General features: G+C 52.2%; 18 non-coding genes across 18 annotated transcripts; all 18 read left to right on the forward strand.

The window, feature by feature from the left end:
• Nucleotides 1-192: 192 nt before the first annotated feature.
• LOC146044261 (U1 spliceosomal RNA) lies at nt 193-356 on the forward strand. The gene has a single exon (XR_014464856.1). It is a non-coding gene; the product is annotated as a U1 spliceosomal RNA (small nuclear RNA).
• Nucleotides 357-890: 534 nt separating this feature from the next.
• Nucleotides 891-1,054, forward strand: LOC146042381 (U1 spliceosomal RNA). Its single transcript, XR_014463852.1, has one exon. It is a non-coding gene; the product is annotated as a U1 spliceosomal RNA (small nuclear RNA).
• Nucleotides 1,055-1,580: 526 nt separating this feature from the next.
• On the forward strand, nt 1,581-1,744 carry LOC146043524 (U1 spliceosomal RNA). Its single transcript, XR_014464521.1, has one exon. It is a non-coding gene; the product is annotated as a U1 spliceosomal RNA (small nuclear RNA).
• A 526-nt stretch (nt 1,745-2,270) lies between these two features.
• On the forward strand, nt 2,271-2,434 carry LOC146043920 (U1 spliceosomal RNA). Its single transcript, XR_014464794.1, has one exon. It is a non-coding gene; the product is annotated as a U1 spliceosomal RNA (small nuclear RNA).
• Nucleotides 2,435-2,972: 538 nt separating this feature from the next.
• On the forward strand, nt 2,973-3,136 carry LOC146042386 (U1 spliceosomal RNA). The gene has a single exon (XR_014463857.1). It is a non-coding gene; the product is annotated as a U1 spliceosomal RNA (small nuclear RNA).
• Nucleotides 3,137-3,678: 542 nt separating this feature from the next.
• Nucleotides 3,679-3,842, forward strand: LOC146044272 (U1 spliceosomal RNA). The gene has a single exon (XR_014464858.1). It is a non-coding gene; the product is annotated as a U1 spliceosomal RNA (small nuclear RNA).
• A 534-nt stretch (nt 3,843-4,376) lies between these two features.
• On the forward strand, nt 4,377-4,540 carry LOC146044404 (U1 spliceosomal RNA). Its single transcript, XR_014464899.1, has one exon. It is a non-coding gene; the product is annotated as a U1 spliceosomal RNA (small nuclear RNA).
• Nucleotides 4,541-5,078: 538 nt separating this feature from the next.
• On the forward strand, nt 5,079-5,242 carry LOC146042394 (U1 spliceosomal RNA). Its single transcript, XR_014463858.1, has one exon. It is a non-coding gene; the product is annotated as a U1 spliceosomal RNA (small nuclear RNA).
• A 542-nt stretch (nt 5,243-5,784) lies between these two features.
• LOC146044668 (U1 spliceosomal RNA) lies at nt 5,785-5,948 on the forward strand. Its single transcript, XR_014465110.1, has one exon. It is a non-coding gene; the product is annotated as a U1 spliceosomal RNA (small nuclear RNA).
• A 534-nt stretch (nt 5,949-6,482) lies between these two features.
• Nucleotides 6,483-6,646, forward strand: LOC146044151 (U1 spliceosomal RNA). Its single transcript, XR_014464836.1, has one exon. It is a non-coding gene; the product is annotated as a U1 spliceosomal RNA (small nuclear RNA).
• Nucleotides 6,647-7,182: 536 nt separating this feature from the next.
• On the forward strand, nt 7,183-7,346 carry LOC146044811 (U1 spliceosomal RNA). Its single transcript, XR_014465253.1, has one exon. It is a non-coding gene; the product is annotated as a U1 spliceosomal RNA (small nuclear RNA).
• A 534-nt stretch (nt 7,347-7,880) lies between these two features.
• Nucleotides 7,881-8,044, forward strand: LOC146042681 (U1 spliceosomal RNA). The gene has a single exon (XR_014463972.1). It is a non-coding gene; the product is annotated as a U1 spliceosomal RNA (small nuclear RNA).
• A 538-nt stretch (nt 8,045-8,582) lies between these two features.
• Nucleotides 8,583-8,746, forward strand: LOC146042400 (U1 spliceosomal RNA). Its single transcript, XR_014463863.1, has one exon. It is a non-coding gene; the product is annotated as a U1 spliceosomal RNA (small nuclear RNA).
• Nucleotides 8,747-9,288: 542 nt separating this feature from the next.
• On the forward strand, nt 9,289-9,452 carry LOC146044679 (U1 spliceosomal RNA). Its single transcript, XR_014465121.1, has one exon. It is a non-coding gene; the product is annotated as a U1 spliceosomal RNA (small nuclear RNA).
• Nucleotides 9,453-9,986: 534 nt separating this feature from the next.
• Nucleotides 9,987-10,150, forward strand: LOC146044162 (U1 spliceosomal RNA). The gene has a single exon (XR_014464838.1). It is a non-coding gene; the product is annotated as a U1 spliceosomal RNA (small nuclear RNA).
• Nucleotides 10,151-10,686: 536 nt separating this feature from the next.
• LOC146044822 (U1 spliceosomal RNA) lies at nt 10,687-10,850 on the forward strand. The gene has a single exon (XR_014465264.1). It is a non-coding gene; the product is annotated as a U1 spliceosomal RNA (small nuclear RNA).
• Nucleotides 10,851-11,392: 542 nt separating this feature from the next.
• Nucleotides 11,393-11,556, forward strand: LOC146044316 (U1 spliceosomal RNA). The gene has a single exon (XR_014464868.1). It is a non-coding gene; the product is annotated as a U1 spliceosomal RNA (small nuclear RNA).
• Nucleotides 11,557-12,098: 542 nt separating this feature from the next.
• Nucleotides 12,099-12,262, forward strand: LOC146042408 (U1 spliceosomal RNA). Its single transcript, XR_014463867.1, has one exon. It is a non-coding gene; the product is annotated as a U1 spliceosomal RNA (small nuclear RNA).
• The last annotated feature ends 194 nt before the right edge of the window (nt 12,263-12,456 follow it).

Consider the following 12,456-nt stretch of genomic DNA (forward strand, 5'->3'; position numbering starts at 1 on the left):
GTTGTGGGTATAGTTTGGGGGGATGCGTCAGGAATAGGCACTTTTCCACTTTACCACCTCAATGTTAATAGATGTGGCCTCCCTGCGGTATTTTGTCCCCAGGTGGGAGTCGCTTGTGCTGCCTCAGGTAAATCTCCTTCAGCCAAAGGGGGTGTGCCCGAGCTGCGGCCCTCCTGAGCCCTAGTCCAACTCATACTTACCTGGCAGGGGAGATACCATGATCACGAAGGAGGTTTTCCCAGGGCGAGGCTCATCCATTGCACTCCGGGTGTGTTGACCCCTGTGATTTCCCCAAATGCGGGAAACTCGACTGCATAATTTGTGGTAGTGGGGGACTGCGTTCGCGCTTTCCCCTGATCAGCTCTGGTAAAAGTCAGCCCTTTGTACCTAGTACCTCCATTAGGCTTGTTTTCCATCCTTTCATCACTCTTAGCCCTGCCCACGCGCCCCTTAAGCTGCGCCATTAGCTTACACTCTGTGTTCTGCTCTGATCTCTACTGCTGTGTGCTGGCTACATATGCTTCCTTGTTTTTACTTTGCTTGTGCCTTGTAGTGTGCTTTGCATATACAACCAGTAGAGGTCGCTGCAGGACCCACACTCACTTGCGTTGCCAAGGAGGCCTCCAGCTGTTGCATGCCGACTGCTTGAATGACAACACAATATGCAAATCCGTGTGCTCTGGGAATGATTTGCACTAGTTGTGGGTATAGTTTGGGGGGATGCGTCAGGAATAGGCACTTTTCCACTTTACCACCTCAATGTTAATAGATGTGGCCTCCCTGCGGTATTTTGTCCCCAGGTGGGAGTCGCTTGTGCTGCCTCAGGTAAATCTCCTTCAGCCAAAGGGGGTGTGCCCGAGCTGCGGCCCTCCTGAGCCCTAGTCCAACTCATACTTACCTGGCAGGGGAGATACCATGATCACGAAGGTGGTTCTCCCAGGGCGAGGCTCATCCATTGCACTCCGGGTGTGTTGACCCCTGCGATTTCCCCAAATGCGGGAAACTCGACTGCATAATTTGTGGTAGTGGGGGACTGCGTTCGCGCTTTCCCCTGATCAGCTCTGGTAAAAGTCAGCCCTTTGTACCTAGTACCTCCATTAGGCTTGCTTTCCATCCTTTCATCACTCTTAGCCCTGCCCATGCGCCCCTTAAGCTGCGCCATTAGCTTACACTCTGTGTTCTGCTCTGATCTCTATTGCTGTGTGCTGGCTGCATATGCTTCCTTGTTTTTACTTTGCTTGTGCCTTGTAGTGTGCTTTGCATATACAACCAGTAGAGGTCGCTGCAGGACCCACACTCACTTGCGTTGCCAAGGAGGCCTCCAGCTGTTGCATGCCGACTGCTTGAATGACAACACAATATGCAAATCCGTGTGCTCTGGGAATGATTTGCACTAGTTGTGGGTATAGTTTGGGGGGATGCGTCAGGAATAGGCACTTTACCACCTCAATGTTAATAGATGTGGCCTCCTTGCGGTATTTTGTCCCCAGGTGGGAGTCGCTTGTGCTGCCTCAGGTAAATCTCCTTCAGCCAAAGGGGGTGTGCCCGAGCTGCGGCCCTCCTGAGCCCTAGTCCAACTCATACTTACCTGGCAGGGGAGATACCATGATCACGAAGGTGGTTTGCCCAGGGCGAGGCTCATCCATTGCACTCTGGGTGTGTTGACCCCTGCGATTTCCCCAAATGCGGGAAACTCGACTGCATAATTTGTGGTAGTGGGGGACTGCGTTCGCGCTTTCCCCTGATCAGCTCTGGTAAAAGTCAGCCCTTTGTACCTAGTACCTCCATTAGGCTTGCTTTCCTTCCTTTCATCACTCTTAGCCCTGCCCACGCGCCCCTTAAGCTGCGCCATTAGCTTACACTCTGTGTTCTGCTCTGATCTCTACTGCTGTGTGCTGGCTGCATATGCTTCCTTGTTTTTACTTTGCTTGTGCCTTGTAGTGTGCTTTGCATATACAACCAGTAGAGGTCGCTGCAGGACCCACACTCACTTGCGTTGCCAAGGAGGCCTCCAGCTGTTGCATGCCGACTGCTTGAATGACAACACAATATGCAAATCCGTGTGCTCTGGGAATGATTTGCACTAGTTGTGGGTATAGTTTGGGGGGATGCGTCAGGAATAGGCACTTTACCACCTCAATGTTAATAGATGTGGCCTCCTTGCGGTATTTTGTCCCCAGGTGGGAGTCGCTTGTGCTGCCTCAGGTAAATCTCCTTCAGCCAAAGGGGGTGTGCCCGAGCTGCGGCCCTCCTGAGCCCTAGTCCAACTCATACTTACCTGGCAGGGGAGATACCATGTTCACGAAGGTGGTTCTCCCAGGGCGAGGCTCATCCATTGCACTCCGGGTGTGTTGACCCCTGCGATTTCCCCAAATGCGGGAAACTCGACTGCATAATTTGTGGTAGTGGGGGACTGCGTTCGCGCTTTCTCCTGATCAGCTCTGGTAAAAGTCAGCCCTTTGTACCTAGTACCTCCATTAGGCTTGCTTTCCTTCCATCCTTTCATCACTCTTAGCCCTGCCCATGCGCCCCTTAAGCTGCGCCATTAGCTTACACTCTGTGTTCTGCTCTGATCTCTACTGCTGTGTGCTGGCTGCATATGCTTCCTTGTTTTTACTTTGCTTGTGCCTTGTAGTGTGCTTTGCATATACAACCAGTAGAGGTCGCTGCAGGACCCACACTCACTTGCGTTGCCAAGGAGGCCTCCAGCTGTTGCATGCCGACTGCTTGAATGACAACACAATATGCAAATCCGTGTGCTCTGGGAATGATTTGCACTAGTTGTGGGTATAGTTTGGGGGGATGCGTCAGGAATAGGCACTTTTCCACTTTACCACCTCAATGTTAATAGATGTGGCCTCCCTGCGGTATTTTGTCCCCAGGTGGGAGTCGCTTGTGCTGCCTCAGGTAAATCTCCTTCAGCCAAAGGGGGTGTGCCCGAGCTGCGGCCCTCCTGAGCCCTAGCCCAACTCATACTTACCTGGCAGGGGAGATACCATGATCACGAAGGTGGTTCTCCCAGGGCGAGGCTCATCCATTGCACTCCGGGTGTGTTGACCCCTGCGATTTCCCCAAATGCGGGAAACTCGACTGCATAATTTGTGGTAGTGGGGGACTGCGTTCGCGCTTTCCCCTGATCAGCTCTGGTAAAAGTCAGCCCTTTGTACCTAGTACCTCCATTTTGCCTGCTTTCCTTCCTTCCATACTTTCATCACTCTTAGCCCTGCCCACGCGCCCCTTAAGCTGCGCCATTAGCTTACACTCTGTGTTCTGCTCTGATCTCTACTGCTGTGTGCTGGCTGCATATGCTTCCTTGTTTTTACTTTGCTTGTGCCTTGTAGTGTGCTTTGCATATACAACCAGTAGAGGTCGCTGCAGGACCCACACTCACTTGCGTTGCCAAGGAGGCCTCCAGCTGTTGCATGCCGACTGCTTGAATGACAACACAATATGCAAATCCGTGTGCTCTGGGAATGATTTGCACTAGTTGTGGGTATAGTTTGGGGGGATGCGTCAGGAATAGGCACTTTTCCACTTTACCACCTCAATGTTAATAGATGTGGCCTCCCTGCGGTATTTTGTCCCCAGGTGGGAGTCGCTTGTGCTGCCTCAGGTAAATCTCCTTCAGCCAAAGGGGGTGTGCCCGAGCTGCGGCCCTCCTGAGCCCTAGTCCAACTCATACTTACCTGGCAGGGGAGATACCATGATCACGAAGGAGGTTTTCCCAGGGCGAGGCTCATCCATTGCACTCCGGGTGTGTTGACCCCTGTGATTTCCCCAAATGCGGGAAACTCGACTGCATAATTTGTGGTAGTGGGGGACTGCGTTCGCGCTTTCCCCTGATCAGCTCTGGTAAAAGTCAGCCCTTTGTACCTAGTACCTCCATTAGGCTTGTTTTCCATCCTTTCATCACTCTTAGCCCTGCCCACGTGCCCCTTAAGCTGCGCCATTAGCTTACACTCTGTGTTCTGCTCTGATCTCTACTGCTGTGTGCTGGCAGCATATGCTTCCTTGTTTTTACTTTGCTTGTGCCTTGTAGTGTGCTTTGCATATACAACCAGTAGAGGTCGCTGCAGGACCCACACTCACTTGCGTTGCCAAGGAGGCCTCCAGCTGTTGCATGCCGACTGCTTGAATGACAACACAATATGCAAATCCGTGTGCTCTGGGAATGATTTGCACTAGTTGTGGGTATAGTTTGGGGGGATGCGTCAGGAATAGGCACTTTTCCACTTTACCACCTCAATGTTAATAGATGTGGCCTCCCTGCGGTATTTTGTCCCCAGGTGGGAGTCGCTTGTGCTGCCTCAGGTAAATCTCCTTCAGCCAAAGGGGGTGTGCCCGAGCTGCGGCCCTCCTGAGCCCTAGTCCAACTCATACTTACCTGGCAGGGGAGATACCATGATCACGAAGGTGGTTCTCCCAGGCCGAGGCTCATTCATTGCACTCCGGGTGTGTTGACCCCTGCGATTTCCCCAAATGCGGGAAACTCGACTGCATAATTTGTGGTAGTGGGGGACTGCGTTCGCGCTTTCCCCTGATCAGCTCTGGTAAAAGTCAGCCCTTTGTACCTAGTACCTCCATTAGGCTTGCTTGCCTTCCATCCTTTCATCACTCTTAGCCCTTCCCACGCGCCCCTTAAGCTGCGCCATTAGCTTACACTCTGTGTTCTGCTCTGATCTCTACTGCTGTGTGCTGGCTGCATATGCTTCCTTGTTTTTACTTTGCTTGTGCCTTGTAGTGTGCTTTGCATATACAACCAGTAGAGGTCGCTGCAGGACCCACACTCACTTGCGTTGCCAAGGAGGCCTCCAGCTGTTGCATGCCGACTGCTTGAATGACAACACAATATGCAAATCCGTGTGCTCTGGGAATGATTTGCACTAGTTGTGGGTATAGTTTGGGGGGATGCGTCAGGAATAGGCACTTTTCCACTTTACCACCTCAATGTTAATAGATGTGGCCTCCCTGCGGTATTTTGTCCCCAGGTGGGAGTCGCTTGTGCTGCCTCAGGTAAATCTCCTTCAGCCAAAGGGGGTGTGCCCGAGCTGCGGCCCTCCTGAGCCCTAGTCCAACTCATACTTACCTGGCAGGGGAGATACCATGATCACGAAGGTGGTTCTCCCAGGGCGAGGCTCATCCATTGCACTCCGGGTGTGTTGACCCCTGCGATTTCCCCAAATGCGGGAAACTCGACTGCATAATTTGTGGTAGTGGGGGACTGCGTTCGCGCTTTCCCCTGATCAGCTCTGGTAAAAGTCAGCCCTTTGTACCTAGTATCTCCATTAGGCTTGCTTTCCTTCCTTCCATCCTTTCATCACTCTTAGCCCTGCCCACGCGCCCCTTAAGCTGCGCCATTAGCTTACACTCTGTGTTCTGCTCTGATCTCTACTGCTGTGTGCTGGCTGCATATGCTTCCTTGTTTTTACTTTGCTTGTGCCTTGTAGTGTGCTTTGCATATACAACCAGTAGAGGTCGCTGCAGGACCCACACTCACTTGCGTTGCCAAGGAGGCCTCCAGCTGTTGCATGCCGACTGCTTGAATGACAACACAATATGCAAATCCGTGTGCTCTGGGAATGATTTGCACTAGTTGTGGGTATAGTTTGGGGGGATGCGTCAGGAATAGGCACTTTTCCACTTTACCACCTCAATGTTAATAGATGTGGCCTCCCTGCGGTATTTTGTCCCCAGGTGGGAGTTGCTTGTGCTGCCTCAGGTAAATCTCCTTCAGCCAAAGGGGGTGTGCCCGAGCTGCGGCCCTCCTGAGCCCTAGTCCAACTCATACTTACCTGGCAGGGGAGATACCATGATCACGAAGGTGGTTCTCCCAGGGCGAGGCTCATCCATTGCACTCCGGGTGTGTTGACCCCTGCGATTTCCCCAAATGCGGGAAACTCAACTGCATAATTTGGGGTAGTGGGGGACTGCGTTCGCGCTTTCCCCTGATCAGCTCTGGTAAAAGTCAGCCCTTTGTACCTAGTACCTCCATTAGGCTTGTTTTCCTTCCTTCCATCCTTTCATCACTCTTAGCCCTGCCCATGCGCCCCTTAAGCTGCGCCATTAGCTTACACTCTGTGTTCTGCTCTGATCTCTACTGCTGTGTGCTGGCTGCATATGCTTCCTTGTTTTTACTTTGCTTGTGCCTTGTAGTGTGCTTTGCATATACAACCAGTAGAGGTCGCTGCAGGACCCACACTCACTTACGTTGCCAAGGAGGCCTCCAGCTGTTGCATGCCGACTGCTTGAATAACAACACAATATGCAAATCCGTGTGCTCTGGGAATGATTTGCACTAGTTGTGGGTATAGTTTGGGGGGATGCGTCAGGAATAGGCACTTTACCACCTCAATGTTAATAGATGTGGCCTCCTTGCGGTATTTTGTCCCCAGGTGGGAGTCGCTTGTGCTGCCTCAGGTAAATCTCCTTCAGCCAAAGGGGGTGTGCCCGAGCTGCGGCCCTCCTGAGCCCTAGTCCAACTCATACTTACCTGGCAGGGGAGATACCATGATCACGAAGGTGGTTTGCCCAGGGCGAGGCTCATCCATTGCACTCCGGGTGTGTTGACCCCTGCGATTTCCCCAAATGCGGGAAACTTGACTGCATAATTTGTGGTAGTGGGGGACTGCGTTCGCGCTTTCCCCTGATCAGCTCTGGTAAAAGTCAGCCCTTTGTACCTAGTACCTCCATTAGGCTTGCTTTCCTTCCTTCCTTCCTTTCATCACTCTTAGCCCTGCCCATGCGCCCCTTAAGCTGCGCCATTAGCTTACACTCTGTGTTTTCTGCTCTGATCTCTACTGCTCTGTGCTGGCTGCATATGCTTCCTTGTTTTTACTTTGCTTGTGCCTTGTAGTGTGCTTTGCATATACAACCAGTAGAGGTCGCTGCAGGACCCACACTCACTTACGTTGCCAAGGAGGCCTCCAGCTGTGGCATGCCGACTGCTTGAATAACAACACAATATGCAAATCCGTGTGCTCTGGGAATGATTTGCACTAGTTGTGGGTATAGTTTGGGGGGATGCGTCAGGAATAGGCACTTTACCACCTCAATGTTAATAGATGTGGCCTCCTTGCGGTATTTTGTCCCCAGGTGGGAGTCGCTTGTGCTGCCTCAGGTAAATCTCCTTCAGCCAAAGGGGGTGTGCCCGAGCTGCGGCCCTCCTGAGCCCTAGTCCAACTCATACTTACCTGGCAGGGGAGATACCATGATCACGAAGGTGGTTTGCCCAGGGCGAGGCTCATCCATTGCACTCCGGGTGTGTTGACCCCTGCGATTTCTCCAAATGCAGGAAACTCGACTGCATAATTTGTGGTAGTGGGGGACTGCGTTCGCGCTTTCCCCTGATCAGCTCTGGTAAAAGTCAGCCCTTTGTACCTAGTACCTCCATTAGGCTTGTTTTCCATCCTTTCATCACTCTTAGCCCTGCCCACGTGCCCCTTAAGCTGCGCCATTAGCTTACACTCTGTGTTCTGCTCTGATCTCTACTGCTGTGTGCTGGCAGCATATGCTTCCTTGTTTTTACTTTGCTTGTGCCTTGTAGTGTGCTTTGCATATACAACCAGTAGAGGTCGCTGCAGGACCCACACTCACTTGCGTTGCCAAGGAGGCCTCCAGCTGTTGCATGCCGACTGCTTGAATGACAACACAATATGCAAATCCGTGTGCTCTGGGAATGATTTGCACTAGTTGTGGGTATAGTTTGGGGGGATGCGTCAGGAATAGGCACTTTTCCACTTTACCACCTCAATGTTAATAGATGTGGCCTCCCTGCGGTATTTTGTCCCCAGGTGGGAGTCGCTTGTGCTGCCTCAGGTAAATCTCCTTCAGCCAAAGGGGGTGTGCCCGAGCTGCGGCCCTCCTGAGCCCTAGTCCAACTCATACTTACCTGGCAGGGGAGATACCATGATCACGAAGGTGGTTCTCCCAGGGCGAGGCTCATTCATTGCACTCCGGGTGTGTTGACCCCTGCGATTTCCCCAAATGCGGGAAACTCGACTGCATAATTTGTGGTAGTGGGGGACTGCGTTCGCGCTTTCCCCTGATCAGCTCTGGTAAAAGTCAGCCCTTTGTACCTAGTACCTCCATTAGGCTTGCTTGCCTTCCATCCTTTCATCACTCTTAGCCCTTCCCACGCGCCCCTTAAGCTGCGCCATTAGCTTACACTCTGTGTTCTGCTCTGATCTCTACTGCTGTGTGCTGGCTGCATATGCTTCCTTGTTTTTACTTTGCTTGTGCCTTGTAGTGTGCTTTGCATATACAACCAGTAGAGGTCGCTGCAGGACCCACACTCACTTGCGTTGCCAAGGAGGCCTCCAGCTGTTGCATGCCGACTGCTTGAATGACAACACAATATGCAAATCCGTGTGCTCTGGGAATGATTTGCACTAGTTGTGGGTATAGTTTGGGGGGATGCGTCAGGAATAGGCACTTTTCCACTTTACCACCTCAATGTTAATAGATGTGGCCTCCCTGCGGTATTTTGTCCCCAGGTGGGAGTCGCTTGTGCTGCCTCAGGTAAATCTCCTTCAGCCAAAGGGGGTGTGCCCGAGCTGCGGCCCTCCTGAGCCCTAGTCCAACTCATACTTACCTGGCAGGGGAGATACCATGATCACGAAGGTGGTTCTCCCAGGGCGAGGCTCATCCATTGCACTCCGGGTGTGTTGACCCCTGCGATTTCCCCAAATGCGGGAAACTCGACTGCATAATTTGTGGTAGTGGGGGACTGCGTTCGCGCTTTCCCCTGATCAGCTCTGGTAAAAGTCAGCCCTTTGTACCTAGTATCTCCATTAGGCTTGCTTTCCTTCCTTCCATCCTTTCATCACTCTTAGCCCTGCCCACGCGCCCCTTAAGCTGCGCCATTAGCTTACACTCTGTGTTCTGCTCTGATCTCTACTGCTGTGTGCTGGCTGCATATGCTTCCTTGTTTTTACTTTGCTTGTGCCTTGTAGTGTGCTTTGCATATACAACCAGTAGAGGTCGCTGCAGGACCCACACTCACTTGCGTTGCCAAGGAGGCCTCCAGCTGTTGCATGCCGACTGCTTGAATGACAACACAATATGCAAATCCGTGTGCTCTGGGAATGATTTGCACTAGTTGTGGGTATAGTTTGGGGGGATGCGTCAGGAATAGGCACTTTTCCACTTTACCACCTCAATGTTAATAGATGTGGCCTCCCTGCGGTATTTTGTCCCCAGGTGGGAGTTGCTTGTGCTGCCTCAGGTAAATCTCCTTCAGCCAAAGGGGGTGTGCCCGAGCTGCGGCCCTCCTGAGCCCTAGTCCAACTCATACTTACCTGGCAGGGGAGATACCATGATCACGAAGGTGGTTCTCCCAGGGCGAGGCTCATCCATTGCACTCCGGGTGTGTTGACCCCTGCGATTTCCCCAAATGCGGGAAACTCAACTGCATAATTTGGGGTAGTGGGGGACTGCGTTCGCGCTTTCCCCTGATCAGCTCTGGTAAAAGTCAGCCCTTTGTACCTAGTACCTCCATTAGGCTTGTTTTCCTTCCTTCCATCCTTTCATCACTCTTAGCCCTGCCCATGCGCCCCTTAAGCTGCGCCATTAGCTTACACTCTGTGTTCTGCTCTGATCTCTACTGCTGTGTGCTGGCTGCATATGCTTCCTTGTTTTTACTTTGCTTGTGCCTTGTAGTGTGCTTTGCATATACAACCAGTAGAGGTCGCTGCAGGACCCACACTCACTTACGTTGCCAAGGAGGCCTCCAGCTGTTGCATGCCGACTGCTTGAATAACAACACAATATGCAAATCCGTGTGCTCTGGGAATGATTTGCACTAGTTGTGGGTATAGTTTGGGGGGATGCGTCAGGAATAGGCACTTTACCACCTCAATGTTAATAGATGTGGCCTCCTTGCGGTATTTTGTCCCCAGGTGGGAGTCGCTTGTGCTGCCTCAGGTAAATCTCCTTCAGCCAAAGGGGGTGTGCCCGAGCTGCGGCCCTCCTGAGCCCTAGTCCAACTCATACTTACCTGGCAGGGGAGATACCATGATCACGAAGGTGGTTTGCCCAGGGCGAGGCTCATCCATTGCACTCCGGGTGTGTTGACCCCTGCGATTTCCCCAAATGCGGGAAACTTGACTGCATAATTTGTGGTAGTGGGGGACTGCGTTCGCGCTTTCCCCTGATCAGCTCTGGTAAAAGTCAGCCCTTTGTACCTAGTACCTCCATTAGGCTTGCTTTCCTTCCTTCCTTCCTTTCATCACTCTTAGCCCTGCCCATGCGCCCCTTAAGCTGCGCCATTAGCTTACACTCTGTGTTTTCTGCTCTGATCTCTACTGCTCTGTGCTGGCTGCATATGCTTCCTTGTTTTTACTTTGCTTGTGCCTTGTAGTGTGCTTTGCATATACAACCAGTAGAGGTCGCTGCAGGACCCACACTCACTTACGTTGCCAAGGAGGCCTCCAGCTGTGGCATGCCGACTGCTTGAATAACAACACAATATGCAAATCCGTGTGCTCTGGGAATGATTTGCACTAGTTGTGGGTATAGTTTGGGGGGATGCGTCAGGAATAGGCACTTTACCACCTCAATGTTAATAGATGTGGCCTCCTTGCGGTATTTTGTCCCCAGGTGGGAGTCGCTTGTGCTGCCTCAGGTAAATCTCCTTCAGCCAAAGGGGGTGTGCCCGAGCTGCGGCCCTCCTGAGCCCTAGTCCAACTCATACTTACCTGGCAGGGGAGATACCATGATCACGAAGGTGGTTTGCCCAGGGCGAGGCTCATCCATTGCACTCCGGGTGTGTTGACCCCTGCGATTTCTCCAAATGCAGGAAACTCGACTGCATAATTTGTGGTAGTGGGGGACTGCGTTCGCGCTTTCCCCTGATCAGCTCTGGTAAAAGTCAGCCCTTTGTACCTAGTACCTCCATTAGGCTTGCTTTCCTTCCTTCCATCCTTTCATCACTCTTAGCCCTGCCCATGCGCCCCTTAAGCTGCGCTATTAGCTTACACTCTGTGTTCTGCTCTGATCTCTACTGCTGTGTGCTGGCTGCATATGCTTCCTTGTTTTTACTTTGCTTGTGCCTTGTAGTGTGCTTTGCATATACAACCAGTAGAGGTCGCTGCAGGACCCACACTCACTTGCGTTGCCAAGGAGGCCTCCAGCTGTTGCATGCCGACTGCTTGAATGACAACACAATATGCAAATCCGTGTGCTCTGGGAATGATTTGCACTAGTTGTGGGTATAGTTTGGGGGGATGCGTCAGGAATAGGCACTTTTCCACTTTACCACCTCAATGTTAATAGATGTGGCCTCCCTGCGGTATTTTGTCCCCAGGTGGGAGTCGCTTGTGCTGCCTCAGGTAAATCTCCTTCAGCCAACGGGGGTGTGCCCGAGCTGCGGCCCTCCTGAGCCCTAGTCCAACTCATACTTACCTGGCAGGGGAGATACCATGATCACGAAGGTGGTTCTCCCAGGTCGAGGCTCATCCATTGCACTCCGGGTGTGTTGACCCCTGCGGTTTCCCCAAATGCGGGAAACTCGACTGCATAATTTGTGGTAGTGGGGGACTGCGTTCGCGCTTTCCCCTGATCAGCTCTGGTAAAAGTCAGCCCTTTGTACCTAGTACCTCCATTTTGCCTGCTTTCCTTCCTTCCATACTTTCATCACTCTTAGCCCTGCCCATGCGCCCTTTAAGCTGCGCCATTAGCTTACACTCTGTGTTCTGCTCTGATCTCTACTGCTGTGTGCTGGCTGCATATGCTTCCTTGTTTTTACTTTGCTTGTGCCTTGTAGTGTGCTTTGCATATACAACCAGTAGAGGTCGCTGCAGGACCCACACTCACTTGCGTTGCCAAGGAGGCCTCCAGCTGTTGCATGCCGACTGCTTGAATGACAACACAATATGCAAATCCGTGTGCTCTGGGAATGATTTGCACTAGTTGTGGGTATAGTTTGGGGGGATGCGTCAGGAATAGGCACTTTTCCACTTTACCACCTCAATGTTAATAGATGTGGCCTCCCTGCGGTATTTTGTCCCCAGGTGGGAGTCGCTTGTGCTGCCTCAGGTAAATCTCCTTCAGCCAAAGGGGGTGTGCCCGAGCTGCGGCCCTCCTGAGCCCTAGTCCAACTCATACTTACCTGGCAGGGGAGATACCATGATCACGAAGGTGGTTCTCCCAGGGCGAGGCTCATCCATTGCACTCCGGGTGTGTTGACCCCTGCGATTTCCCCAAATGCGGGAAACTCGACTGCATAATTTGTGGTAGTGGGGGACTGCGTTCGCGCTTTCCCCTGATCAGCTCTGGTAAAAGTCAGCCCTTTGTACCTAGTACCTCCATTAGGCTTGCTTTCCTTCCTTCCATCCTTTCATCACTCTTAGCCCTGCCCACGCGCCCCTTAAGCTGCGCCATTAGCTTACACTCTGTGTTCTGCTCTGATCTCTACTGCTGTGTGCTGGCTGCATATGCTTCCTTGTTTTTACTTTGCTT

Source organism: Crinia signifera, chromosome 1, assembly GCF_055691185.1.
Source record: "Crinia signifera chromosome 1, ASM5569118v1, whole genome shotgun sequence".
Lineage (NCBI taxonomy): Eukaryota > Metazoa > Chordata > Amphibia > Anura > Myobatrachidae > Crinia > Crinia signifera.